This window comes from Meleagris gallopavo, chromosome 8 (assembly GCF_905368555.1).
Source record: "Meleagris gallopavo chromosome 8, MGAL_WU_HG_1.1, whole genome shotgun sequence".
Lineage (NCBI taxonomy): Eukaryota > Metazoa > Chordata > Aves > Galliformes > Phasianidae > Meleagris > Meleagris gallopavo.
Genome location: NC_139411.1, coordinates 8,457,105 through 8,483,224, shown reverse-complemented (window position 1 = coordinate 8,483,224; position 26,120 = coordinate 8,457,105). Strand labels below are relative to the sequence as shown.

General features: G+C 41.3%; 1 protein-coding gene across 14 annotated transcripts in view; it reads left to right on the top strand.

The window, feature by feature from the left end:
* Window positions 1–26,120, top strand: part of RTKN2 (rhotekin 2) — a 189,808-nt gene that overhangs the window by 35,792 nt on the left and 127,896 nt on the right. For 7 of the 14 annotated variants that reach the window (XM_085229325.1, XM_085229324.1, XM_085229326.1 and 4 more), the window contains 2 exons: window positions 16,932–17,096; window positions 18,700–18,875. The exons of 3 other annotated variants lie outside the window; for them this stretch is intronic. The gene's annotated coding sequence lies outside the window, so the exon portion shown is untranslated. Of the gene's footprint in view, window positions 1–11,388; window positions 11,558–16,931; window positions 17,097–18,699; window positions 18,876–26,120 lie in introns of all 14 variants that reach the window. 4 more of the 14 variants (XM_085229328.1, XM_085229327.1, XM_085229336.1 and 1 more) reach the window with 3 other exon arrangements.

Sequence of the window (26,120 nt, the reverse complement as noted above, 5' to 3'; positions counted from 1 at the left end):
AAAGTCAACATAACAGAACCACAGATCTGTTTGTGAGTAAAATGCAATTTTGTTGCAGACTTCAGTACAGGAAAGGGGTGGTGATGCTCTCCACCCACTTCAAAAGCTGAAGTCAAGCTTAACTGATATGTATCTGATGCTGAAATAGGTACTGAATTTTTCATGACAGCAACATACAGACACAGGTAAACACTCTGGCTGCGTGATTTGGAGGGGCATAATGTGGTGTAATCCCCAGATTGGTCTGTGCAATTCCATCTTATTTTCAGGTCTAGCAATAGCATCTGAGTTGTTACCAACCAACAGCCAAAAGCTATTCCTGGGTTTATTCACTGCAGAGTGAAATTTTGTCCTACTGAAGAAAAGGTAACTTTTGCCACAGAAATTGTTCACTAGGGCTAGGAATATGTACAATTTTTTTTAAAGTAGATACAGGCACAAGCAATTAAGTTTGGGAGAGAAAGAGGCACTGAGATTTCTGAGCTGGCAGCATTCACCTTTCTATCAATCTGCAGTTTGTTCTCACTCGGTTAGCTTCTCTTCTTGAATGCAGCTGATTTCAAGTTAATATGAATGTAGTATTTCCATTTTCCTGGGCAAAGTTTTCTAGGACCCCACTGAATAAAACTGTCTCTCTCCTCAAGTGAAAACCTAACTTCACTGTGCCTGAATTTAAGAATCCATCACAATCTTTCTTTGAATAAAAGTTCCAACTCAACCTCTGCACTCTGCGTTTGGAGTGGACTCTTCACCAAGCAGAGATTAAGCATGTTTTTATGTGCTGTCTTCTGGCAGCCATGGCAAATATGTAAACATGCTGGGCCTTGATACTATGGCCCTGGTTCTTGCAGTGCCACTGAGTTCAGTGCTCTGCTCACACTAACTGGAGAATCAGTCATAATGTGTTCCATGCCAGTGAGATGAACTCTGTTCCTACAGAAACTCCAGTAAAATCAGAAGTTTGTTGATAGAAAAAACAAACAAAACAACTAGTTAGCTGTTATCACAAATGGAGCAAAATGCCAAATATAATCCTGCTCTTCTATTTGTTTCTGTGCAGACATTTAGCTGCCAGGAAGACCAATCTTATAAATGTGAAATTATATCCATGGTAACATGCAAGCCATGTTTAACTTTACAGCATGGTAAAAGGTACATTAGAAGAAAAATATCTGTTTTACTGTTGAGAATAGCAATTATGACTTTTAAGGCAGTTATTTTGACTCTTGGGAATTGACTTGTGAGGGCAAGAGCCAGAGGCACAACCCCTTCCTCAAAACACTTGACATTGCTAGACATGCTACAAGGTATTATTGCTTAAATACAGCCTATATTTTCATTATCCAGATTCTTTTTACTAAAAAGATATGACAGGTTGTGATAGTGGACTGTCGTGAAGTCCCAGCTGTGCTATTCTACTGTTTAGATGCAGCAGTGCTGGGGCTGCGCAGTTATCATGTAGATACCCTTTTTGGTTAAGTGTTGGACTCAAGGACCCTGCTTTGTGATACAGCACGTCTTCTGGGATTATAAGCACTCAGGCGCTTTTGTGCTGGAAATCAGATGTTGCTTGCAGAGGCAGGCAAGCAGCTGGAGTAGGGAGTAGACTGAACTAGGAACACATTGGGAAAAGTAACTGTTAGATCCCAACTTGGAGCAAAAACTGAAGCTGAAAACTACAGATGGCTTTCTTGTATGTATGATAATGTCAAACCCAAAAAAGGGAGTTTTCACACTCTCTTGTCTGTTTAGTGCACAGTGAAAATTATATGCTAGAAAATGGAGCCCTGTGTCTATACAATATCGTGTCAGGCTCAATGGAAATTGGGCTTGACAGCTTTTCTGTAGGCCAGGCCTCTGGAGCCTTGAGCTCTATTTGCCATGGAGAAGAGAGAGGGAAAGAGAGCAGTACCAATGGGATCTGTCCTGCAATGGGATCTGTTCTCCATGCTTTTTATCTATTAGTCCCTACATGGTGATGCCACCCACAGTGAATTGTTGTGCTAGGAATGACTTGTAAAAAACAGGAATTTCCTCTCTAGAGGCAGCAGAAAAGCCCATGCTGGAAGTGAGAGAGGTGCTGGAGGCCACAGTTACAGCAGCTAAATTCCACAAAGCATGCTGAAGGAAGAACAGGATATTCTGGTGGCTACTGTCTTGTGCATGTCATGAAGTGAAGGGGTTGGTGGGTGCAGTAGTCTGGGTGCCTGACTCTGAAAAGGGAGCAACATCTTTATGGAATATGCATGTTTTTGCTATCTTCCCTCATCTGTTCTTCAGGGTTCTGTTGTTTTTTTTTTCTTTTTTTTTTTCTTTGTTTTTTTTTTTAGCTTCACAGAAGTAAAGATGATACGTGGTGCACTTCATGTAGAAGTTTATGAACATATGTACTAGCCTGTACCTCTCATAATTGGAAAGTGGAGATAGTTTATCAGCACAACCTGCCCCCTTGCTTTATTAAATCCATTTTTAACTAACAGTCAACACTGGTGTATCAGGAGGAACTCAGACTTACCTTTCTCCATCTGGACAAGGAGGTTTTGGTTGTGCTGTACTTTCTCTGCTTCTGTAAAGTGGACACAGACCATGTCTTCCAGCATAGTGCCTCCGTTACTGAAGTGACTGTTTTTCCTCTGGAGAATATGGAGAGAGTCTGAGGTACCTTGCTGTAACTTCTCTTCTACTACCTCTGAAATGCTTATTTTCAGATGCATAAATTGGTGCCTGAGGTATCTAATTTTGAGAAGATAATAGTCTTTCTTTATGAGAAATTTCTTGAAAGAGTCTTAGGTATTATTTTGGATAAAAATTTGGATTTTACCTGGGATGGTGGTCATGCTTGAGGGAGATGCATGAGTTCTGTAGAGGGATCATTGCAAGGCGTATTTGCTGTATCAACCCTGTGGGTACTTTGGCCTTTACTCTAGATCTTAGGCCTAGTCATGCAATACTTCTTTTGCAGGATGATAGTATCTTTAGGTCTTTTTAATGGGTTCTTCCTGCTTTCATGCTGGAGAGGTGTGTAGGAAAAGGTGGCCAGATGTGTCACTGGTGTAGCAACCTTTCACTCATGGAGGCTCACTGGCTGTTTGTGCTGGCAACACCCTCCAGCACTTGAGGCATCTATTTTGGCAAAAGTGTTCTTGCTTCTGATTACTACTTGCAGGACCTGCAGAAAAGAAACAAAACCTGAAGAAGCCTAGCTTGGGTGGGGGTACAGTGTTAACCATGGGCTTTCTGCCTTCATATTCTAGTGTACATAGCCATGCCTGCAGATATCATCTGTGTCCATGTAGCAAGGATGTTTTTCTTTCCTGTGTTTTCTTTCTGGGATGGGAAGTCTCATTAAAGAGGTCCTTGAGCACTTGCTAGGAGAACTGTGGCACCCATGTGGACACACTGTGACTGAAAGACCCCATTAACTCAAATACTTCGCCATAACCTTGGCAGACCTCAGAGAAAACCTAGAGCACTTGGATCATGACCCAGACCAAATGCCTCTGTCAAGAGTCTTGAGATGAACTTAATAGGATTTTCCTTGTTCCACTGTTAAGTGCCTACGGTGGGTTGCTCTGCTGTACAGACAAGAGGACCCACTGAAAGGTTATTTTTCCATGAGGTTAACTTAAACTTACTGATGACAACCTTAGTGGGTGGCTATTGAACCAAGAGCGTCAAAAGCCACCATCTAAAATGACCTTTAGGCTGTTTACTCAAAGCAGTAACAGACTCGCCCCCGACTTCCTGATAAGGGCTATCACTTATCAAGAAATAAGAGCAAGTGGCTAGATATGGAAATGGCTGTGGGAGTGAGCCTAATTGAAAACATACAGTATCATACAGAAGTAAAATTAATACTCCAGTAACCTTTACCTTTTCTGTGGAATATATATGTTAAAACTAAGCCAGGAGAATTACCAGGAATTGGGAAAAAGGACTAAATGTATTCATGTATGTATATATATATTCAAAACAAATAGAAAATCTTTTCTTGGACAGACAAATGTATATAATTTAACTCAAATATCTCTCCCTAGGGCTGTGCCACATACTCTGTGATCCTTTTTCCAAGCTATGCAGTAAAGTTTCAGAAATCAGCGATTTTCAACTCACTTAAATGAAACATTTTTAAAACGAGGCATAATGTAGGCTAAGTAGTTAAGCAGACAATAAAAACCCAATAACTGAGTAGTTAGAAATATAGAAAACTAAATACTATGCAGAAGTCAATGAGACTGGTTTCCATTCTAATTTAGAAAGCTAACTTAGGTTCTTACTTATGATTATATAGAAACCTTTTCTTAAGACAAATATATATTTTAATAGATGCTTTAAATACATGTGAAAAAGTGCCTGGAATTTCAGTGGCTTTACCTCAATAATCTATATTGTAGCATTTCACCATCTCAAAATATGCTTGTTTTTATGTTTTAATGTTCACCTGTTGCTTTTTTTTTCCAAGTAGGTTTTTTTTTTTCTTTTTTTTTTTTTTTTTCTGTTTATTTGAGTCAGAAAAGCAGCTCCTTATAATCACATTTTTGTATTTGCTAAAATATGTCTAGACTGACTAGCATGAGGGTAGTCATCCTGGAAGGTTTTAGTAAGATCCCTCTCCATTTGGTATATACGTCACATAAGTAAGTAGTGAAACTGAAAGTTTCACATGTGATACTACTCCTAATAATAAGCTGTTGCAACTGGTTTTTGTTTGTTTGTTTGTTTTTAAGGAAAAGAAACACTATCATTTGGCAGTATTTCCTATCAAATCTCAGACACTGACCTGCCATGTACAAATATATCTTGGCTGCAAAATGACAGGACAGAACTAAGGATTTTTATGTTTACTCTTCCCACCCGGCACCCTCTGCTCCTGCTCCCTTCCCTGTATCAGGTAGTTTCTAAAGGCACTGATGGGACACAAAGTGAAGGGATGCAGAGCTGAGTACAGACAGATAAATAGACACACAGTGTTGACAACTAGATCTCATTTCTTTAGGAACATAGCCTGAGAATACTTAGGTATTTAGAATGGATTGGAAATATTTTATTTCCTGTGAAAAAAGGCAGATTTTTTAGGGGAAAAAGAGCAAGATAAAAGTGACTAGTTCCCACCTCTCATTCATATAATTAAGTCTTATTATAATTAAGACTTAAATAAGTTAAGTCTTCCAGGTGAAAATCCATTCTCTTTCCCATAGTGGGGTCTCTGCCAATGGCAGGTGAGTTGGAACAAGGTGATCTCTGAGTTCCCTTCTAACCCAAACCTTCTTATGATTTTTCCTTAAACGGTATTTTTCCTTAAAAAGTATTTTTTTTAATGTGAAGGATAGCTTTCTGTCTTCTTGCACTGTTGTGATACATCATGGGAACCTCTGGCAATAATGCGTGTTGGAATTGAAGTCCAGATGCAGGAATTGGTCTGCAAAAGATGTAACATCCAGGCCGTAACTCGAGTAAGTCACTGGAAAGTTGAAATGCTTATTGGATTTTGGAAATTTCTGCTCCCTTTTTTAGGCAAAGCAGGCAGTTGAGATGAAAAGGGTCATTTTGATAGGAACCCAGCGTTTCTCTAAAACCAGTTCTCTATTGCACACCATTCCAAAATCTGTTCTATTCATTGCATTCCAAAACAGCCTTGCCAAGTTGTTAGAAGATTTTTAGGTAACAAATTATCCAACCTATCTCTGTCCTATGTTGGCCACACCAGTTGTACGTATCTTTGAAGTTCCTTGAGATAGATAAATGTGAAGACTCCCCAGGTGCTGAAATGGAAGTCTTCTAGAGCCAGAAGAAAGAAATATCCTGAGGGCAAATGTGTTTCTGAAGCACCACACATGTCCTGAGGAGAGGTACCTGTACCTACTACTTCAGAAAGTCAGTGCGTTCCTGCACAGAGGCTGTGCTATTTCAGAGAGGAGCATTTGTCTTGCTCTCCTATTAAAATGGATCCTCTTTTGCATATTTTGTGTTCCAATAGGAAGCACGAGGTCACAATCGAACTCTTCCTGACAAGATCCAAATCCTTATTATCTACCCCGAGTTATTGACAAAAACATAGAAAGAGCCCTCAAAGGATTCACCTCTTCCTGCTGTGTTTCCAAATCACTGGGCTGAATGTTCAACCTTTTTACCATCAAAGCCAGAATATTTCTTGCCCAATTTCAGTAGGATAAGAGGGGAATCCCCTATCCAAAGCCCTGTGGTTAAAGCATCTCCTGTGGAGGTGAGAGACATAGGTTTGACCTGATGAATATATAAACTCTGCTTCCTATCATGAGTATGCTAATTACTAAACTGTGATATGAGAAGCAGACAGTGTTATCACAGTCAAATCAATTACTCAAAATGGGTTTTAAAAGAAAGTGACCACAGCCAAGCTTGAAAGGCCAACCAGCGATTGGTCAGGGTGCTCATAGCTGCAGTGCCTCTAGCATGGGAGGTAGCCAGGCTGTCTGGATCCAGGTTTCATTTGAGTGTGAGTTCAGTCGAGTTTCTGAGGCTGTGGAATATTCTGGGCATTGAGGGGGAATATGGACTCAAATAGGGTTGCTAGAGCGAATGGACATTGTAGAACCTGGTGAGGAGGCAAAGGGGAAGCCTTTTCTAACCAAAGTTCTGAACATAATATCCTCCAAATGCTGAAATATAAATGCAGCATGTCACTATAAGAGTTTTTGAATATTTTGTAATGAGACCGCTGTTGAATTGGATGGATACTGTGTTCACTATTTGATGGTAAAATTTCCCCACCATTTCTGAATGTGACTTTAAGTGAATGGAACTTTACTCATGGTTAAAGGTTTTTTTTCTTTGTTTTGTTTTGGGTTTTTTAATGCAATAAGAATCTTGTTAGACTGGGATTTTTAACAGTGTTATTTCGTCTCTTCAAGTCTCCTTCAGATAAGGTTTTCTTGTATTCTGAAATGATGTGGCAGAAGGCAAAAAATAATCTTGTGACTCATTAGGAAATAAACAGAGGCATAATTGCCATCTGTGTTTCAGTCCATTTAATCTTTTCTCTCTCCAGTCATGGAAAAAAGTTCATGAAAAAGTTGAGGTCTGGTTTTGTGATATTTTTTCAGAGAAGCTGGCTTAAAAAATTACAGAAAAGAAAGGAAAAAAAAAACCAACAACCAACAATACTGGCTCTATACATTATATTAGACAAAATGGATTAAATTTCTGACACCCTACTCATCAAATTCTGACCTTGATATGACCCCATTGGCTTTTTACTGTTTGATGTTCTCAAACGATTTGGTGCCACTTTTCCTTTGTAGTGCAGTTAATTTTGACTGTTAGGTAGAGATCAATAGTCATAGCTTGAAATTGGCACCTTTGGAGGAAAAATATGTTGTGCGGCAGTAACATAGATTTGATAGTACTTCAGTTAAGAAAATGGTGTACTCTTTCATTATTGTTTTCAATGACAGTATCCAGAGTGTTATTTCATTCTCCTACCAAGATTCTGCCAGTCTCTTGTAATATCTTATCTATCAAAGAGTTTTCATTCTTCTCCTTTCATGCTTGGCTTCTGAAGTGGAACTTTATTTAAAGGGACCCTGAAATTAGAAAGAATGACCATGGCACTTCTGCTATCAAGTTGGTCAGTAAGAAATAAACTCCCTTACTTCTAGACTTGTGTATGGCCTCCCGTTTGCCCACACTGAAATCTCATTTTATGTGTTTGCCATACTAGAAAAGCTTAGCTGCCAGGAGGGAGACAGTGGGCTGCTGGATAGAGTCTACTCTTCTCACAAGTAGCTGGGTTTTGCATGATGCATAAAAGGATGGATGAGAATGTCATCTCTGCCTTTGTCCATATGAAAGTGCCCTGTGCCTTGCTTTTGATCCATTCTGCACTGGGAGGAGGGCCTCCCTTGGCAGAGAAAGGTTGTTCCTACCCAATGGCTTGTAGTACATGGCTGGGCCTTGGATTTGTGGGAACCTGCTCCTTTTTATGGGACCTCACGCCAGAACACTCAGTACTGTGGAGGCGTGATGAAGTTCTTCTTCAGGTGAACAACCAAACAGGTGCTGAAGAGTTTGGGGAGTTCTAAACACACTGCTAAAATCCTGCCACCAGAGCAAGTGTGCCCTTTCTTCTATGTAACTTTGAATATCCTCACGTTTCATCAAAATTTGGCAGAAGGATGGAAATACCTTTCTGACCAATATCAGTGAATTAAGTGCTTGCACGTAGGACAGATAGGCCCAGGAGAAGAGTGGCTGTGGAGAGAAGAGAGATGTCATGACACTCACAATTGCAGGGAAATGTCAGTCACGGCTTGTGCCCCCTTGGTACCAAGGAATCCAGCCTCTGGGCACAGCTGAATAAGGAACCTGGCTGCAGTGGTCATCTGCTCCTGGAGCTATTTAATTCATTTTCATGTATTTCCTAGGAAAATTGTGGGTACCTCTGTTCTACCAGTTACTCAAAAAACATTCCGCTGATTTCCCGAAAAGCAGTTTTGTTCAAGTTTGCTTGTCAGGTGCTTTCTGAGGAGCATTTTAAAAGCTAAGCATGAACAATTTCAGATCAGCAAATACTTTAGTTCCCATTTTACTTGGAGTCAATGACAAAAGTTACCTGAATGTGCTTTTGATTTGTGATGATGGTAAAACAGGGAAAGTGGAGTTGTTCCAAGACTTATTTTCTTCTGTATTAATTACCAGTTAAATACTGCAGTGTTATCTGGACAGCTGCTCCTTTCATACCTGCAGCCTTTTAACTGCTGCTGGGTAACAGAGACAAACTTCCTCTCTGCTGGGAAATAGTCTCTACTATTCAGATTCCTGATTCAGAGGAAATCTAACCAACAAAAAACCTCATCAAAGTGACCACCAGCAATCATGGCACGTGGAGTTACTTTTCTTAATGATTCATTTAGTCTCCTTTGCCTACAGCCAGATTTAAATAGCAGCTGAGGGGAAAGTTGTCAACTGCAGTAATGTGATGCTCTGTAGGAGCAAGTGCTGGCTGCAGCAGTGGCTGGACAGGACAGGCTCATGCTGTAAGCTCTCTCACCCAACTGAGGCTCATGGCTGCTGACAGTATTTGTTCCAGTGTTGTTTTTGAGTCTGTTACTGTCATAATTCCAGTCATTTGTGGCTGTGATTTTGGGAAATGCAATTAGTAAAAAAGACCGCAATCATAGTCAGTGGCTTTAAACTGGAAAAGGGTAGATTTAGACTAGATATTAGGAAGAAATTCTTTACTATGAGGGTGGTGAGACATTGGAACAGGTTGCTCAGAGAAGCTCTGGGTGTCCCTTCCCTGGAGACATTCAAGGCCTGGCTGGATGGGACTTTGAGCAACCTGGTCTAGAGAGAGGTGTCCCTGCCTATAGCAGGGGGGTGGAACTAGATGACCTTGAAGGTCCCTTCCAACCCAAACCATTCCATGATTCTGTGATTTGATACAACTTATTAATATGTGCTTCTTGAGTAATCCAAGAGGATTTTGAGAGCTGTTCTTTTAGGCGTGTTCAGCTTATTATAGCAGTTGGAAATGAAAGAAGAGTCTTATCAAGCGAGCCCTTTCTAGAGGCACAGTTCTTTCTTATCCCATTCTGCAGAAAGGAATTATCAGTTTCTGCTTTTCTCCCTCGACAGCCTCCTCAGGCTGTTTACTTGAGAACCAAGTGCCCAAGCCAGGAATCATTTTTACACCTTGCAAGCAAGCATCCCTCTTTTAATACCATCTTTGTTCATAGCGACTCTGTTCTCCAAGTCATAATACCTAATCTTACTGGGGAGGAGAGTGCACAATATACAAAGTAATGGCTGGAATGGTGTGCAGGATCTTTGGGTGTAAATCACTGCCACTCCAAGAAATTCAACAGAGCACTGTTCAGTTACAGTCACTGCCTCAAGTTACTAGCAATGAAGTCTCTGGTGCAGAAGAGTACCAAGAGAGACTTGCAAAATGCAAGATTGTCTTATTTTGAAAAGAAACCTGTGCCATGTCACTATCAGTTCTTCCTAGCCAGCAATCAGAAGTCAACAAATCACAAAATTTGAATGCAAAAATGGACTACTGAGAAAATGAGAGGGCAGCCAGACCCCATCTCCAACTGATTCCTGAATCTTTGAGAAGATACCTCAGCAAGAATGGCTGTACATGGAAGTAGCTGTAGCAGCTACACCATGTTGCTTTTCATAAAGTGAGGAACTTTGTAATAGGGACAGACTCTGAAGGTGATACTGTTTTTCTTTCTACTTGTTTTATTATTGAGTCTTTGGAGAGCACATGGGAAAGAAATATTTCTCCATGACTTTCTGGTTCTTTAGCAGTGGAGAGCAGTGACTGAGCAGTAGGACAATGGCTAATGAGAATGGATGTTGTAGGTACCCATGCCTCACGCCTTTACATCTTTGAGGTCTGAAAACATGCAAGGGAGTCAGACCTTGTTCTAAGGAGCTTTATGCTATTGTTCTGCTTGGAAATACTTCGTGTACTGCTTTCCTGACATTTATTGCCTCCTGAAGGCAGTTGCATTTAGCATGCTTTTCTGTAAGCCTATATTCTTCTAGCCCCAGCCTTCAGACAGGAAAGCCTGGACTTATCAAAGCGATGTTCTCTGGGTGTGACCTGTACTAAATCTGCAGCTGTCTGGAGAAGTTTTCCCTGAAGGGAATGCTGAGGGTGTACTGTGAGATATCAGCTTCTCAGATGTGTGGTTGGAGTCCATACATCATCTCATACAGGGGAGCGCACGTCTGTACCCCACTTCAAGTGGGAGGGCTGAAAGCAAGTTCACTGCAAGGGCTTGGCTTTGTTACACTGATAATGTAATCAATGAGTTCATGATTAAGAAATCATTCTAACAGAGACAAAGCATCAGTGGTGCTGCGCACCAACCATTACCATTGGCATCAATGACACTTGCAGGTGCTGACTATCACAGTTGTACATGAGCGTCTCTGTTTGGCCCAGGCCTCACCTTCTGCCAGGAGGGGCTTAGTGCGTTTCCTGCTCTGGAGCAGTATGACATTCATACCTGGCAGATCCAGTTGCACTTAGACACAAGCTGTTCTTCTTGGCTGGAATTTTTTAATTAGTGAAATAAAGTTATCACACTGCTTTAAATCCAGTTTAACAGCAGGAAGAAAGGTTTAGCGAAAGCAAACCTTTAATAAAGCTTCATTTATTTTAACTACAATTCTCACCATCCCCTGAAAGTCATGTAGGTACGCCAGCTTCTTCACATACCCTCAGTGAGTGCCTGCTACTCATCTAGGGTTCCTGAGCAACTGCCTTTTTTCCCAAGTTTGGTTTTAGGCCTAAAATGAGGTGCCAGCCTTGCCTCCTAATAGCTATTAAATGTGTTTTGAAAAGCGGTTCCACTGTAGCTGCTTCTGCTCCTCTTGTTTACACTTTTCCAGGCTGATATGTTTTGGTGCATTACCTGTGAGTTATTCTAGAGCAGCTCCAAAGCTGTACCAGGGAGCATTCCCAGGTGCTGGCACAAGCTACCAGAGGGACGTTTACAGCATCCTTGACTGTGCATTTAAGTGGTTCCACTGATCACCAAAGCAGCACATACACTTACAGGTAAGTCAGTCCTTAAATTGTTCTGTACACTGCAGCGTGCCAGTGAAGGCAAGATTCAGTCACTGGGTTCAGCAGGAGCAAACAGACTGCTGAGCAGGTCAATGGAAGAGTAATCACCGGAAAACTTAAAGTTGAAATTTGATTTCCTTGCTAAATTTGGAGATGCATGAATGCATTGTTCAGGGATGGGATCTGTGAGAGATCCCTGGTTTGCTGCTAGCTACATAAAAGTGCTATTAATAGTGAATTATTTTTAGAAAGGAAGCTGATATATTGTAAAAGTGTCAAATGATGATGATTTGGTAGTTAGTATTCGTAATGTGTGTTTGCAGCCTAGATAATTAGGCACTTCTAGATTTGCCAGAAGTTTCAGGTACACTCTTTCTGCAACTTTTAGTGCAGGCAAAATACCTGGCAGTACTTAAATAATTGAATTTGAGCAGTAACTGCAAATTCAAAAGAAATGTCTCTTGCTTTATTACAAGGGACTACACATGTGTTAAAGGAGTTTGGTCTAGTACATGAAAGCCAGATGTAAAAATGCTGCCTCCAGCTAGCTCCATCCCCTGCCAGCTGTCTGCTGTGAGTGCCTTTCCTTCCTACCATCCCATCTACTACAAGCCCTCCCACTTCTGCTCAGCTATCAAGTGACTGCTCATCCTTTCACCTTTACAGACCTTTATCATGCTCCCTGACTCCTGCCCACTGTAGCTTGGGTCAAAGCCTCCATTTCCATCCCAAATAGTACTATTATTTGCCTTGTATGTAGCCATATATATGGGTAGCATTATTGTATTCTTTGCACAGTTGTCTACAGAAAGGAGTACCTGAGTATTTGTGGATCTGGAAGGGATCATTTTTATATGCACCTAACTGGCATGTTTATAGAGTGAGAACAGTATGCTTAGAAGCTACAAAGCATCCATGATATTTTATCTGAGCTGTTTCGGTCTGGAACTGAGTATGGTGGGAAACTGTTTTCCTCTATGGGTCAGGATTTCTCCGTTACATCTGTGTCTGTTGTACGTGGCAAATGACCAGAAGCCCCATAGTGGCTCAGTCAGGAGAACAGAGAGGAGCAGCCCAGCTGTACTTTCTAAACAAAATGGAGTACCCCCAGGTGGTGCTCTGGGGCAGAGGTTGTACCTGGCCACCCTCCCTCAAGCTCCACCCTGAGGGTCTTCTGAGAAAAGAAGTGGGAAGAACGGACTGCAGACATGACTACTTGAAACCAGGGCTCACAGACGGTAAGGGACTTACGGCAGGCCAGTGGCAGAGCTAGAAAGAGACCCTGTTGGCCTGACCACCTCTAATGGTGTGACAATCTATTTGTGCAAGAAATCTAGGTAGTAACAAAAGTAAGTAGAGTTACACTGAATTAAATGTGTCCCAGAAGAAGGCAATTTCTGCTCCAGAATCCTGACAAACAAAGAAACCAGAAAATAAACTAAATTGCCCAGAAAACTTGTTTATGATATGTGTTTGTGCCTGGAAATAGTCCAAAATTAAGTGACAAATGTTTGGACCTGGAGTACATGAAATGATGCCATGCCTCATTTCTGAGCAATGGAAACCTGCACCAGTTTGACCACGTACTGCTTCAGTTCTGTCATGGCTCGGAATTTCCATGCTGAGTTTTAGCCTAAGAGCAGCTACCACAGCCACATTTAAACATCTCTCAAAGATCTTGAGAAGATGCTACTAATCTCCAAATGATAGCCTCTTAGATATTATTACTGAAACTTTCTAGAACTAGCACAATCCAGGAGGGAGCAATTCATCCTTGGAGTAACCCCATTTACTCTAGCAGTTTGGCCCTGAGGGAGCAGGAGCACTTGATGTCTGACAGCAGCCCCAAATGTCAGTATTTCTCCCCTTGCTCATTTGCCTATTTGCTGTGGTAGATTTCATGCCGTTATAAGCTGTTTATGTACAGCCTGATCAAAGTACTTAATGACAGGGTTAATTTCTACGTATAATGAGAAAGTCAAGACAGGAGACAGGTACTGTATAATCGAATTTTTCATTTTGGAATTTATTTCTCTTCATGTAGAGCTTAGCTTTGATTTTTATTACCATTAACATCTGCATTTACTATTCTTTCTAGTCTCTCAGAGGAGCTAAAGCTATAGCGGAAATAGCGGAGGCACCAAACTGTTCCAACAGCTTCCATAAAAGTATGATGATAAAGTAAAGAGAGTCTGTAACTTCTCAGCTACGAGAGCTCAAAGTGCAGCTCGGTTTGGGGGACAGTTCTTAATAAAAGTGCTCTGCTTCAAATAGTCTGCTGAGGCCACTTATCTGCTTATGGTTCTGTAGGTATGTGCAAAGGCATGGATGTTTGTGTGCGTGTGTACACAGCCATGGGAAGAGCCATAGATTTTGCTAAAATCCAGAGATCTTACACTTAATGAAGTGTGTGTCTTCAGCAAGATTTTCTAGACATAAATGATTCCCCACAGCATCCCTTTGAAAGAACCGATTGTGAAAAAGAAATTAGTAGTCCTCATTTCCCAAAGGACAGAAGTGAGACATGGAGAGTTTGATCTGCATCAGTCCTGTTTGTTTTAATTTTTCAGTGTGCTGAGCACTGTGAATATTTCTAGATGTTCAAAAATGTAGGGGTACAATGATGGAGGCCTTAGAAAATATTGCTCTCATTGCTGTAGCTAGCTTGAGGAATTAAGCTGGAAGCGGAGACAAAATTAAACCTGGGCATCTCCAGCTCACTCTACATCCACCGTGTTCCTCTTTTTCAAGCACTCTATACATTTTAGAGAAAAAGGGATTTGGAAGTTCATGTGATCTTAAATTCTGTGAACCACTGTTAGGTAAGTTTCCATATAGCTGAGGTAGAAATCTTTCTTTGTGAAGAAAATGTGCACCTCTATTAGCACCACTGTGCAAGCTGTAGTTTGCAAATGTGGTGGGAGGCTTTGCTCATGCTAATTTGGGCTCAGTCATGCACCTTCTTTTCCTCTTTTACATGCAAATAGCAGCTGTGTCAGTCTCTGGGATGATTGCTTGTTCCTTCAACAGAGATTCCAGTGCATACCTTAAACCAGTGCATTTGTGCGTGGGTAGAGGTATATCATGGTGGTACAGTTGCTGACAAGGAAAGATCTGTGATGGAGGTTGGAACAGGTTGGTGAAATGGAGATGTTTTGAAAGATACTGAGCTCTTCTGGTGTGTTTTCATTTATCAACCCCCCAAAAACAGGGAGTGGAATGGCTGAGGACTGAATAAAATGATGATCCATGATCCTGCCCCCGTCAAAAAGAGGTCTCTTGATTGCCAGAGGGGTTCATTTCTTTCTTCATAGGGAGTCTCCCCATTTGAGTGCATCCTGGAACGCACCAAATTTGCCCCTGATTCACCAGATCTTTCAAATCCATAAGGATCAAAGGGCTTGTGGGCTCTTTTGGTGCAAAGTAAATACAGTTGTGATATAAATCTCCCCTCTTCAGCCTTATAGGGCTGCAACAGGTGCTCCAGCCCAAGGGATTGGGCAGCAGCCCTTGGGCTGGGGCAAGTCAGCTGCTAGCCTTGAAGCAGAATGTTATTTTCTCCTCTGTTTTCAGCACTTGTGGCAGCAATTCTCTCCAGCCTTTCCTCCTCTATATGGCGTTAGCCACCTGAGCATAGCCACTCCACTATTATGGCCTTTTCCTCTTCTGAAGGGCTATCCATGCTTTTGTGTCACAAAAGTCAATGAGAAATGAATTCTGAGAAAACCTTTTCAATAGCATCACTCTGGATACCACTGAACTTCCATACTGAAGAAAATGGGCATCGGTGCCCTGTGGGCTGAGTAGTTTAAGTGTTGTACAACAGGGACCAGTTTAAAAGGTTGTTTAAGGATTTCAGAGCTTCCAGGAATTAGGAGAACAATGTTTTCTAGGAAAGTCAGCTCAAAAAAATACGCTGTCCCTGTAAAGTTCCCAGTTGACTCTGTAGGCTGCTTGCAAAAAGGGTTCTCCAAAGGTGGCAGCTCACCTTTCAGAAAGTCCAAGTTTTCAGAATGGCTGCCACGAGTCAGAGTGCCACAGCAACTCAGTGCACAGCTGCTGCCTCCTGGGTCCCTGGCTATCCCTACAGGCCATAACTGTGCTTCAGCTTCCTTCTGACCTGCTTTAGAGTCTTAAATATATCCCTTCTGTGACTGTGCAAATGAGAGCAGAGTCGGGGAAGAAATGTGTGTGGATGCTTTAATGATGCTGATGGAGTAAAAGTGATTCCACCTTTGCATAGGGAAGGCACATACACCACTCTGTAACCTTTCCTTGGGTCTATGTGCAGAAAGAGGCCGTGACGTGTGAAGTTTTCATTGATTTCAGATTTGGCAACACTAAATTAAGTGGGTAATATGTTGTTATACAACAGGAGGAAATCCTGCCCCAGCAATGACAGTGGATTTTGGTTTTGATTTTAGGATTTCAGTTATAGAAATTAGTGGCAATCCCCCATGCTGAAATAATCTAGTTATTTCCTGTCGAAGACAGGCTTTTGAACAACATGGATACCAGAAAAAGTGCTTTTCAAATGGAACTTTTCCTATTGCAGAGGAGCATCTTGAGCTATTGACCCCATAAAGTAATGAATGCATGTAATAAATTTATTCCCTGTCTATTTAAAACTTCTGTGTAACAATGTGGGTGGATCTGGTAATGCTGTGCTCCACCATAACCATAACAATTTATCCAAAGCAATTTGTTGCCTGGCCTAAATTTTGCAAAAGTATCCAGTCTTTAAAACCTCTGAGAAAGGGAGATATTTGCACCTGACACGTTTACAGATCAGGTTATTGATTGGTCCTGTGTATGTTGTTTTCCAGTGGGAGGATGAGATGGAGAGGCCAATCCGTTACTGCAGCTATCTACCACTGGAAAGCAATAGTGCTAATGATACAGGTTTTCAATAGCTGATTTATATTATCCTGCAGTCAATAAGAACTCATCCTTTGTCACTGTATTGTTTAAAGCAATGCTCTTGTAGACTGCAGGCCCCAAATCTGACCCTCTGTAGCAGATCTTCTGTGTTACAAGGAGGTGAAAACGTAAAAAGCCCATCAGTGCTCCAGAGTACAATCTGGACCAGCTCTTGCTCACTGAGCAGTAGGTTCTGAGAGCTCTGAGCTGGTATGAGCTCGTTCCAGTGAGCGATTCCTGTAAAGATGAACTATAGCTCTACTGACTGCTCCCCCACACTGTGCCACCCAGAGGTGAAGGATGACGGAGTTCCAGTACCATCCCTGGGCAGAGATTGCACTTAAGATCTCAGTGACTGACTGCTAATTTAGTGGTGATTAATGAGAAATGTGTGTTGGTGGTTATAAGTGAGAGGCAGTAACTGGATCTCCCTTCCTCCTCCTAGTGATGTGAGTACTCTGGGCACCGCAGAGGAGCTTCCCACTGAATGCGGCACAGCTGCTGAGGAGAGCGTGGCAACAGCAAGACATGGCATTCACTGAAGAAAGCACTTGACAAGCCATGTGAGAACCAGCGTGAGCAGCCAGCAGGCACAGCCCCATCCTCTCGGGTGTGTTTGAACACGATATTTGCCACATCAGAGAGGACTGGCACAGCAGCTCAACTCAGCTAAGCTGGCAACTGCTCTAGAGATGCTGTGGGAAAGGGTGCAGGAAAAGGTGGAGAGTAGTCCTTTCCAGGCTTGATTGTCCTGCATTCAGGAGTTTGTATGAGGAGCCCAGGGAACAGAATCAGCTTTCAGCTTGGGCTGGAAGTTATAGCTGGGTGGCAGAGCAAATCGTGGGAAGGTGTGCGAGGTGCAGCAGGAGGCACTGAGCCACTGTGGATGGCCTCCCAGTCTGGCCCCTGCGCTGGACACTGGAGTGGTTCCCCACAACATGTGCACGAGGGGAAAGGATGTCTGCAAACAAGCTTTGCACTTGGAGATGAGAGCATAGCCTTAATGTGGAGGTTTGCGCATTAGGATGTGCTGACCTATTGGGACAGTTAATGTGCTTCTGGACTTGCACATACCCTGTTTTCAGGCAAACATTTCATGCAGATTTGTAACATGCGATAGCTGCCAAGCATCTTTTACATAGTCACAGTCTAGTGACTGAAGGATCCACTAATTAAGAAGCCCTTAATTAGACTTTTAAATGATAAACTGTAATAGCTCTAGTGCAGCTGTTGTAAACTATAGAGTAAATTATACCCAGTTGAAAGAGGCTTTAATTACATATTTATATAACAGACTTGAAGGACTTTGAGAGATAAAAGAATTTTTAGTGTCTGCAATTAAAGAAACAAGAGAGTAACAATAGGGCTCTTAAACCAATGAAAGCAAGGAAATTCAAAATTAATCTGCAAAGTCACGCTGGTACTTTGTTTTAGGCTCATGGCATTCTAATTTTTGGGGCTTGTTTTTATTCTTTTTGTTTTCATACTGCATGAGACAAAGAAGTATTGTCAGTCAGGAGTTTATGTCCCCTGCTCTTACTTTCCTAGCTTTCATAGGTCCATGTGCAACCTTAGTGATACTTCAGGAAACTTTCCTTGGTTTTTGGATTACTTTTTCTCCTTGCATCCTGGTTTACAGAATGGTTTGTTGTACACATGCCTTTGTGAAGTCAGCAGGAGCTCAAAAATCAGTTATACTGACCTTGAAGACCTTGTTCAGTCCAAACGTAGCCTGCACATTGTGGTGCAGTTTTGGCAGCCATGCACTGTGCTGTATTTACTAGGTGGAGTAAAAGTCTGGATGTACCTGGAACTATTCAGCTATTTGGAGATAGTGCTGTGAGCTCCCTTTTTGCAGGATTCAGTCCTACTCCACTGAAATTGAAGAGAGTTAAGCCTTTGCTCACATTTAGGTCTGGACCAGACTTCAGTCTACCTACCCGTTAAACATCAGCACTGCTGCCCTCTCCATAGCTCTGCCTGACTGCCTCTCTTGGTAACATCACCAGTAGTCACAAACTTGCATGTGCTCTCTGCTTCCCTGCTTTACCCAACCCTCCTTGCTTCCTTTCCTTGCCACTTCTGATCACAAATAACATTGATGCACAGCAGTGAATAAACACTTCTTTATAGAGAAAAATAAAACTGTCTCTGATGTGCCATCCATTGCCTGATGGTTTGCTGATCTGTTGCCAATTCTTTTCATTTCTTAGATTACTGCTCCCCAGGACAAGAACTGTGTCTTTAGTGCCTGCGTGCCTCTGCCAGGTAGATGATACGTACATTAGACTGCAAGACTGTAATGTGTAGAGAACTCAGCTCCTCTACCTGCTCTCTGGGACTGGTCTTTACAACTGTAAGACTTAGCAGCCCAAGACAGCTAAACAAGGTATTGCTTTTTGCTTATTCCAGCCACATCCAAGCATTTTTATCTGTAACTATCACAGCAAGGAAAATAAGGAATGCCACTCTCACAGTTAATTTTTATGGCTGATTAATTACCCCGAAGAGTATTAAATTGTGCTAATGTAGTTTGCCTCTTCGATGCTGTGTTTTGACTTCAATGGAACTTAGTACGTGCTTAAAGTTAACTACATGCCTAAGTGCTGTGGTGAATCGGGGCCTAGGGCATTAATTAGAACTTGGCTCAGATTTACTTTCAAGGCTTTTTTCTCCTTTTTTTTCTTTTTTTAACTCTTCAGAGCTCAGCAGTTTAATTGGTATGCAGATGTTCCCCTTTATTGCTGGTGGAAGCCTCTGTCACTGTTCTGAAGGTACTCAGACATCAAGGCTGGTACAGTGGGCAGGAAGAAGCCCCCCTTGAAGGCTTTCAAGCTTTGTGGGAAATAATGATGTATGAGACAGGGATTCCTTTGGAACCTGAAGGGAACATGACAGATAGAATAATATGGGAGGAAAACATTGTCTTCACAATTGAGACTGATGGTCTCATCTTGTCTCCTTGTTATTGTTACCAACCAAGACTGAGATGAGCTTTCTTACGAAGAACTTCATTTCATGGCAGGTTCTATATGTTGGACGCACTGCACTCAGTGGTAGCTTTCCATCCAAGGTACAGATATTGACAGGCTCTGAGGAACTCTTTGGGATGGTGCTTTAGCTTAAAACCTAAAATTCCTTCCAGCATTCAGATGCATTTTGTCAGGAGTGACAGTTGCAATTTGATAATCTCTTACCACTTTGCCTGTCTATCTCAAATAGCTAGCTGGAGGGGAGAAACCCAGAGTTGTTGGGCACAGGAGTGTCAGCTTTATGAGTCAGCTTTTCTCACACTTTATTAATTTCACTTTCCAGTGGTTAGTGAATGTTTGGAAGAGACAACTGATTTGTACGGATCTGTGTAGGATGGAGCAAAGCTGGAACTAAGGGAGCGCAAGTTGACAGCAGTGCAATAGCTCTAATTGACAGATACCAAAGGCACTATTTAAAGCAATTTTTATTCTGCTGTTAAAGTTAAAAATGGCCCCCAATTTGTCCTCAGATTCCAATTTAAAAAGAAATGTTTGCATGTATATTAATTTAAAATGGATTAGCTGGAATATTAAGTGCTCCTTTTATGTACTTGCATTTTCAAGTTAGATGATCCAAGATGCTTCTGTGCAAGATACAGGAAGATGACTGTTCCTTAACTCCTCCAGAGTAAAAGCTGTCTTTCAGGGGATACTTTGCACATGTGAGATTTGCGCTAGTGTGTTTTGGCACTCACAATTTCATCAGAAATGCATGTCAGTGAATGGGAGGCAGAAGGATTAATATACATGCTTCATGTTGTGAGTACAAAAATGCAAGTAGAAATTACACCCGTCATTGGAAGGTCTTGGAAAATATGCCTTCCTGAATGTGAGCAGGACAAATTAGGAAATATCAGATTTCTTTTACAACTGGCTGTTACTCTTTACATTTCTGGAGAACTGGGATCTTGCTGTTAATCTTACAAAAATAGATGCTGTGGTGAAGCCTCAGGCATGAATAAAATTGGATGTTAATCTTAAAGCAGATTTTTTACAGCTATGCACTCAGAGCCAGTGAATCCAAATGATTTTGGAAACTCTGTGTTTGTTACTTAGATCAAAGTGCTGTGGGGAAAGAGGTCAGTGGCCCAGGTACATACTGTAACATTAGAGGGTCTTTAAAGTTGAGCAGATAAGGGCAGCAAATATTAAACATCTCTCACTTCACACAAATAATAGGCAAAGCTGAAAAAAGCCTGCTGACAAGAGGAGTGGGTGTTGGTGGGTGACTTGCTGCAGTTTTAGAGCTGTTAAGTGTAGGTTTTTTAGCATTTTCATTATTTAAAAGTAGAGTGGTAGTTTCTTCACTCCCTCTGAAAAGTTACTAATTTACTCTGAAATACAGGGTAACCCACAATGATTTAACAGATTTGTAATGTGCTTTAGAGTGATTTCAAGTAACAGACGCCCTCCTTCTCGCCAAGTTTCCCACCGTCTCAGCTCTGCCTCCGCTCCTTTCTCTGTGTACATCTGCACCAAAATGCAAAGCAGGGGCTGCCCCACGTGTGACTTTCATCTCTCTATTCCAGTGTCAACATGCTGGGCAGCGTTGACCACTCATGCCAGTGCAGGTTGGCCTTATTCCCAGTGTTCAGAAAGGGGCTGAGTCAATAACGTTTGGATGTTGGAAATCCCACCACAGAGCATGGCGTGGTTCGAAAGCACTTGCTGCTCTGCTAGTACCACTGCAAGCAGACACTCCTGGTATGCAGACCTTTTGCCAAGTACATGGGAAGTACCAGTGGAGCATGGCATTGGACCACGATTAGGGTCCCCAGGATGCTCCTGGAATCCAGGCAGTATCATCATCTGCAGACCTCTCTGTCTGATTCAGCGAAAGCAGCTGAGCTGTGTTCCCAAATGGCTGTCCAACAAGACAGGCTTCATGTGGAGATGAGGCACTCAAAACGTTTTTCCTGGCTGTCAAGCTGAATGGGTCTCAGCCAGCTCATGCTCAGACCAGTTCATGCCTACCTATTGCTTGTGTTCAGTAGCCATGCCTGTGGAACGATGTTTAAGCTAAAAGCTCCTTAGCATGATAATATTTGAATATGATGGAACCTTGCTGAAGAGAAGTTGGCCTTGTATTTACTGTGAGCAGTCTCTGGTGGTTTGTGGTAGGGAGTTGGGACCTGGGGCTGAAGCCACAACCTCCAGGACCAAACCGCAGAATTTACACACTCCTGCCAAGGCCTGCCAATTTGTGTTCCTAGCTAAAGGTCTGTATCACCGCTGTTTTGTATGCTATTGTCTTTGCTGTTCGAGGGAGGAATCTATTTTATTCAGTATAGCAATACTGTCTAGCTTAGTTTAATGTTATTAGCTGCTGATAATGCGTTACTATTCAGTGCATCCATGAGCTTGTTTAGTGTCAATAACCGAGGGCAGAAATACTTGAATGGGAGCCTAGATGGAGATGCTTTCTCTTCCTCTTTTCCTCATGAGAACCCACCTGCAGTACCACATCCAGCTCTCAGACCCCCATCACAAGAAACACAAGGGCCTGTTAGGGTGGATCCAGAGGAGGGCCACAAAAATGATCAGAGGGCTCGAAAGCCTCTCCTATGAAAAAAGCCTGAGAGGGCTGGGTTGTTCAGCCTGGAGAAGAGAAGGCTCCAGGGAAACCTTACTGCAGCTTTTCTTAAAGGAGGCTTATAAGAAAGATAGACTTTCTACAAGGGCAGACAGTGATAGGATGAAAGATAAAGATTTTAAACTAAAAGCAGGTATATTTAGATTAGATATAAAGAAGAAATTCTCTACTGTATTGGTGGTCTCTTCCAACCCAAACCATTCTATGATTCTATGCTGAGGTTCTGGAGTACTCCAACGTTTCTTTTGCCTTTCTTCATTTCCCTGATCTAGAAGGCCAGGAGAACGCTTATCCACTCATAACAAATTCAAGGTGCGTGAGACTGAAAGGTCACCGTAACTTTCTATTACTCTCCTGGTGTGACTGGTTTAAATCACATCTTCTAGCAAACTTTAAGGAAATAAGGTTTTGTTACAAGGTGAGATGGTAAGTTAGTGCCACTGACATCTGTTGGGTAGAATATTTTATTGTGAAACCATTCTTGTTCTGGAGGCTCGGTCAACTGCTCTTGACCTGGGAGCCTACAGTGTAGAAAAGTGTGGTCATGAGGCTGAACAGATCTCAGTCTCAGGGATTCATACATGCAACTCTCCTTGATTTGAACTGGAGAAAGGCCAGTTTGTTCACTTTCACATTCTGTAACTGAGAAAGATGAATTCTCTTCTAGAGAAGCAATAATTCCTTCCATTCTTCACAAATAGATGATGACTAAAGAAGGCCTGGGCTGAGTATAGATATTCTTACATTTACTCGAAATGAATGTAGCTCATAACTCTTATTTTAGCACCAATCTGGAACACTACTGTGAACAGATTTACAAAGTCTGTGTGTTTCTTACCTTGGCATTCTGGTATTTATACTCATTCTTGCACTGATACTTGGGAGTTTAATGAAGCCAATGCCTGAAAGGTGAGTAGGTGAAAGGTTGATAGTTTCGTTTACAAACCTGTTCCTTCTATGTACTCCATAATTTTCTTTCAGTTCTGAAGTATGATTTTCTTCTTCTGATACTAAGGAGTGAGGCACTGGTGGGTTTTTTTGTTTGTTTTGTTTTTGTTTTTTTTCTTCTAGCATGTGTGTCATCAACAGTTATTAACTTTGTTTTAGTTGCAAGGTCCTTTGTTGCTGGATTGAAAAAAACCTACTAACTTCAACCATGTGTTTTTAGACTAGACACTTAACAAAAACCTTTACTGCATTTATAAAATGAGCAGATTTAATCTGAAAGTCATTGAGAGAAACCAATAAAGAATTTCGTTCATGTGATTTCTGGACTTACTCTGTGGAACTGTATCACATGTTTTCAGGTATTAGACATAAGAGCACTTGAAAGGAAAAAGAATGTTAAATGTAGATGATAATGAAAATATTATCAGTATTTATAGGTCAGGCAATAATGTCAGTGTATTAATGTGATATAAATTATCTCTTTGATTTCATGGACAGTGCCTTGCTGTATATAGCTCACTGCAATAATGTGATCCTTGGTATACACAGTTTAACTTTTAAAATGTGTTAGTAATCTATTTGCCTTGAAATGCCTTATGAAAAGTATACTTATTATAGAACACATACAGTTGCTATCTGCCTAGTGCTATCTCTTATAGCAACTTAAGCTAAGAGAACACATTTGGAAAAAAACCTCTTCCAAGCAGAGAAATTTTTCTGTTGTTGCTGTTAAACTGTTGCTGGAAACATTCATCAACAGTTAGAGATGTAGTCTTTCAACTGGACTTCCTTCACTCAAATTATATACAGATTGCAAGATTCTTCAAGCCTGTGGTCATGTCAGCAGTATGAGGAGTAAGATACTAGCCTTTCCTTTAATCAGTAGATCTTTGGAATAGGTATCTTGTTCACTGAATTGCCTTCCCTGTCATCTGTCACCAAATAACATCTTTGTAGAACTGCAGTAACTGGAAGGAAAGAAAATACTGGAAAGTATTTCTGTAATTGGAACTGGGCTTGGCATATTTTCACCTTTCTGGAAAAGAAATGCTGGGTTTGGTTCTTTGCTTTGCAATCCCATTTTTCATGCTGTTGAGTATTGGAACTGGAGAATAGTTCCAGTACTATCTTACTTTCTTTTCCAAGGAAAGAATAAAGGTGAGTACTGAGTAAACTGTGAATTCTTTTTGGATCAGACTTCAAGAGTCTGTTCTGACACACATTTTAGTGTTACTTTTTCCTGGGGGACTGTGTTCACAAATTCTCAGAACATATTCCTCCACTACAACTTCACACAATCTAGTAAACATATGAATAAATTTCATACCATCTTACTGAAATAGGCAGAATACTTTTTTTTTGAGTAACCAAGCTTAAATTAAATGTTCATAATAATTAAAATTATAGATTAAAATTAGTGGCTTGCCATTCTGTTGCAGAAGTAGGTTGAATGAAAACCTCTATCAAAAATTAGCGCTTAAACACTGAATTAAGATACCGAATAATAGTGTGTCAGGAATATAGTCTTCTGTTCAGGACAGTGTTGTGACCAAGCAAGTGTTGCACCTTGCTTGTAGAAGCTCTGGAAACACTGTGAGACTTGGGCAAACATAGTGCAGCCTCAGCTGTAGAGATGTTACCTCTTTTTGAACACTATATGCTCAGTCTCTTGGTATATGGAAATCTGTCCAGTGTTTAAGGAGCTTGATAGTGTGGGAGACAGTCACAGATGCTCTATTAGTATACCTGAATGCGGAAGCATGGGGCAGGATATAGCTTCTGTTACCTTTTGCACCTCTGAAATTGGTGTAATATGAATTAGATTGTCATCAAATTTAATTTGTGAAGCCCAATAAAACAAAAATGGCTCTACATTGGTGCTAAAACTTATGCCACTTGTATTAAATGCATGAGCAGCAATCAGTATTTATTAAGACAGTGCTTTCCCAGAAATATTTATGTAAAACTTCTAGGTGAAATCTGAGCAAAATTTGGATTGGCACCTGCAAAAATGGTGACCTCTTCCCTTCGAAGTTCAGTTTTCCTCTTGACGATACCCCTCCACCTAGCTTCCCCCCCAGGCAGCTGTAGTGAATGGATCTGACCACAGAGGGAATGTGGCCCACTGAATTCCATTTCTTTCTGTGCAATTGAATGAAAAGCGTGTGTCTTTTGAAGAACAGCGACTGAAAGAAATATTAATGACTGCTGGGACGTCTACAGAAAAGGATAAAAAAATTACTACAGCAGGGAAGACAAAGGGGCTCTGTTAACTCTTTCTTGTAGGTTGTATATATTAATAGTAACGACTAAAGTTTCGTATTTTTGCAGGGAAACACACAAGGCTTTGAATTGTATTGTTTTAATTGCAGCTAACTGAATGAATTAACTGGAAAGTCACACACAGTGCTTTGATTGTCTAACTCTCTGTATGTGAGGCTTTGGGAACAGTTTGTTATTAGAAAAGAACAGCACTAACAAGAAATCAGCCAACATATAATTGCTGGGTTGAGGGACAGTTTGGGGAAAGCTGATATTTATTTATAAATTATTAAATAAAAAGCACATAATATGCGGGTCATCTCTCACTGCCTCCACACTTCAGATATTACTCATCCTCCTAAGCTTCGTGTTCTATGGGGCACTGCTTCTTATAACCACTTCAGGAGTTGAAACCACCCACACCTAGGAAAGGAGATGCCTGGACCTTTGTTGCAATGGCAGTTTTGGCTATGAGACTGCACCAAAAGACATGACTTTTCAGTTCAAGGACAGGATTCTTAACCAGAGAGCTGCTTTATGTGCCTAAAATATACACAAGCACTTGGGACTCTATTTAGGTAGCCTAAATACTGGTCAGTGTTTCCTACTGACAGCAGCCATCTGTCCAATACCCTAAATAAAATAAGAAATAAAGTTTAAGAACCGTTTTGGCATTCATTTTAGTGGGATGCTCAAAAGCATTTCCTTCCCATCAGCTTGGGAAGGAATTATGCAACTTCTGGTTGTCCCTTGTGCTTTTCTCTGCCAGCTTAGTGCCATACGACCTTAGAATCACAGC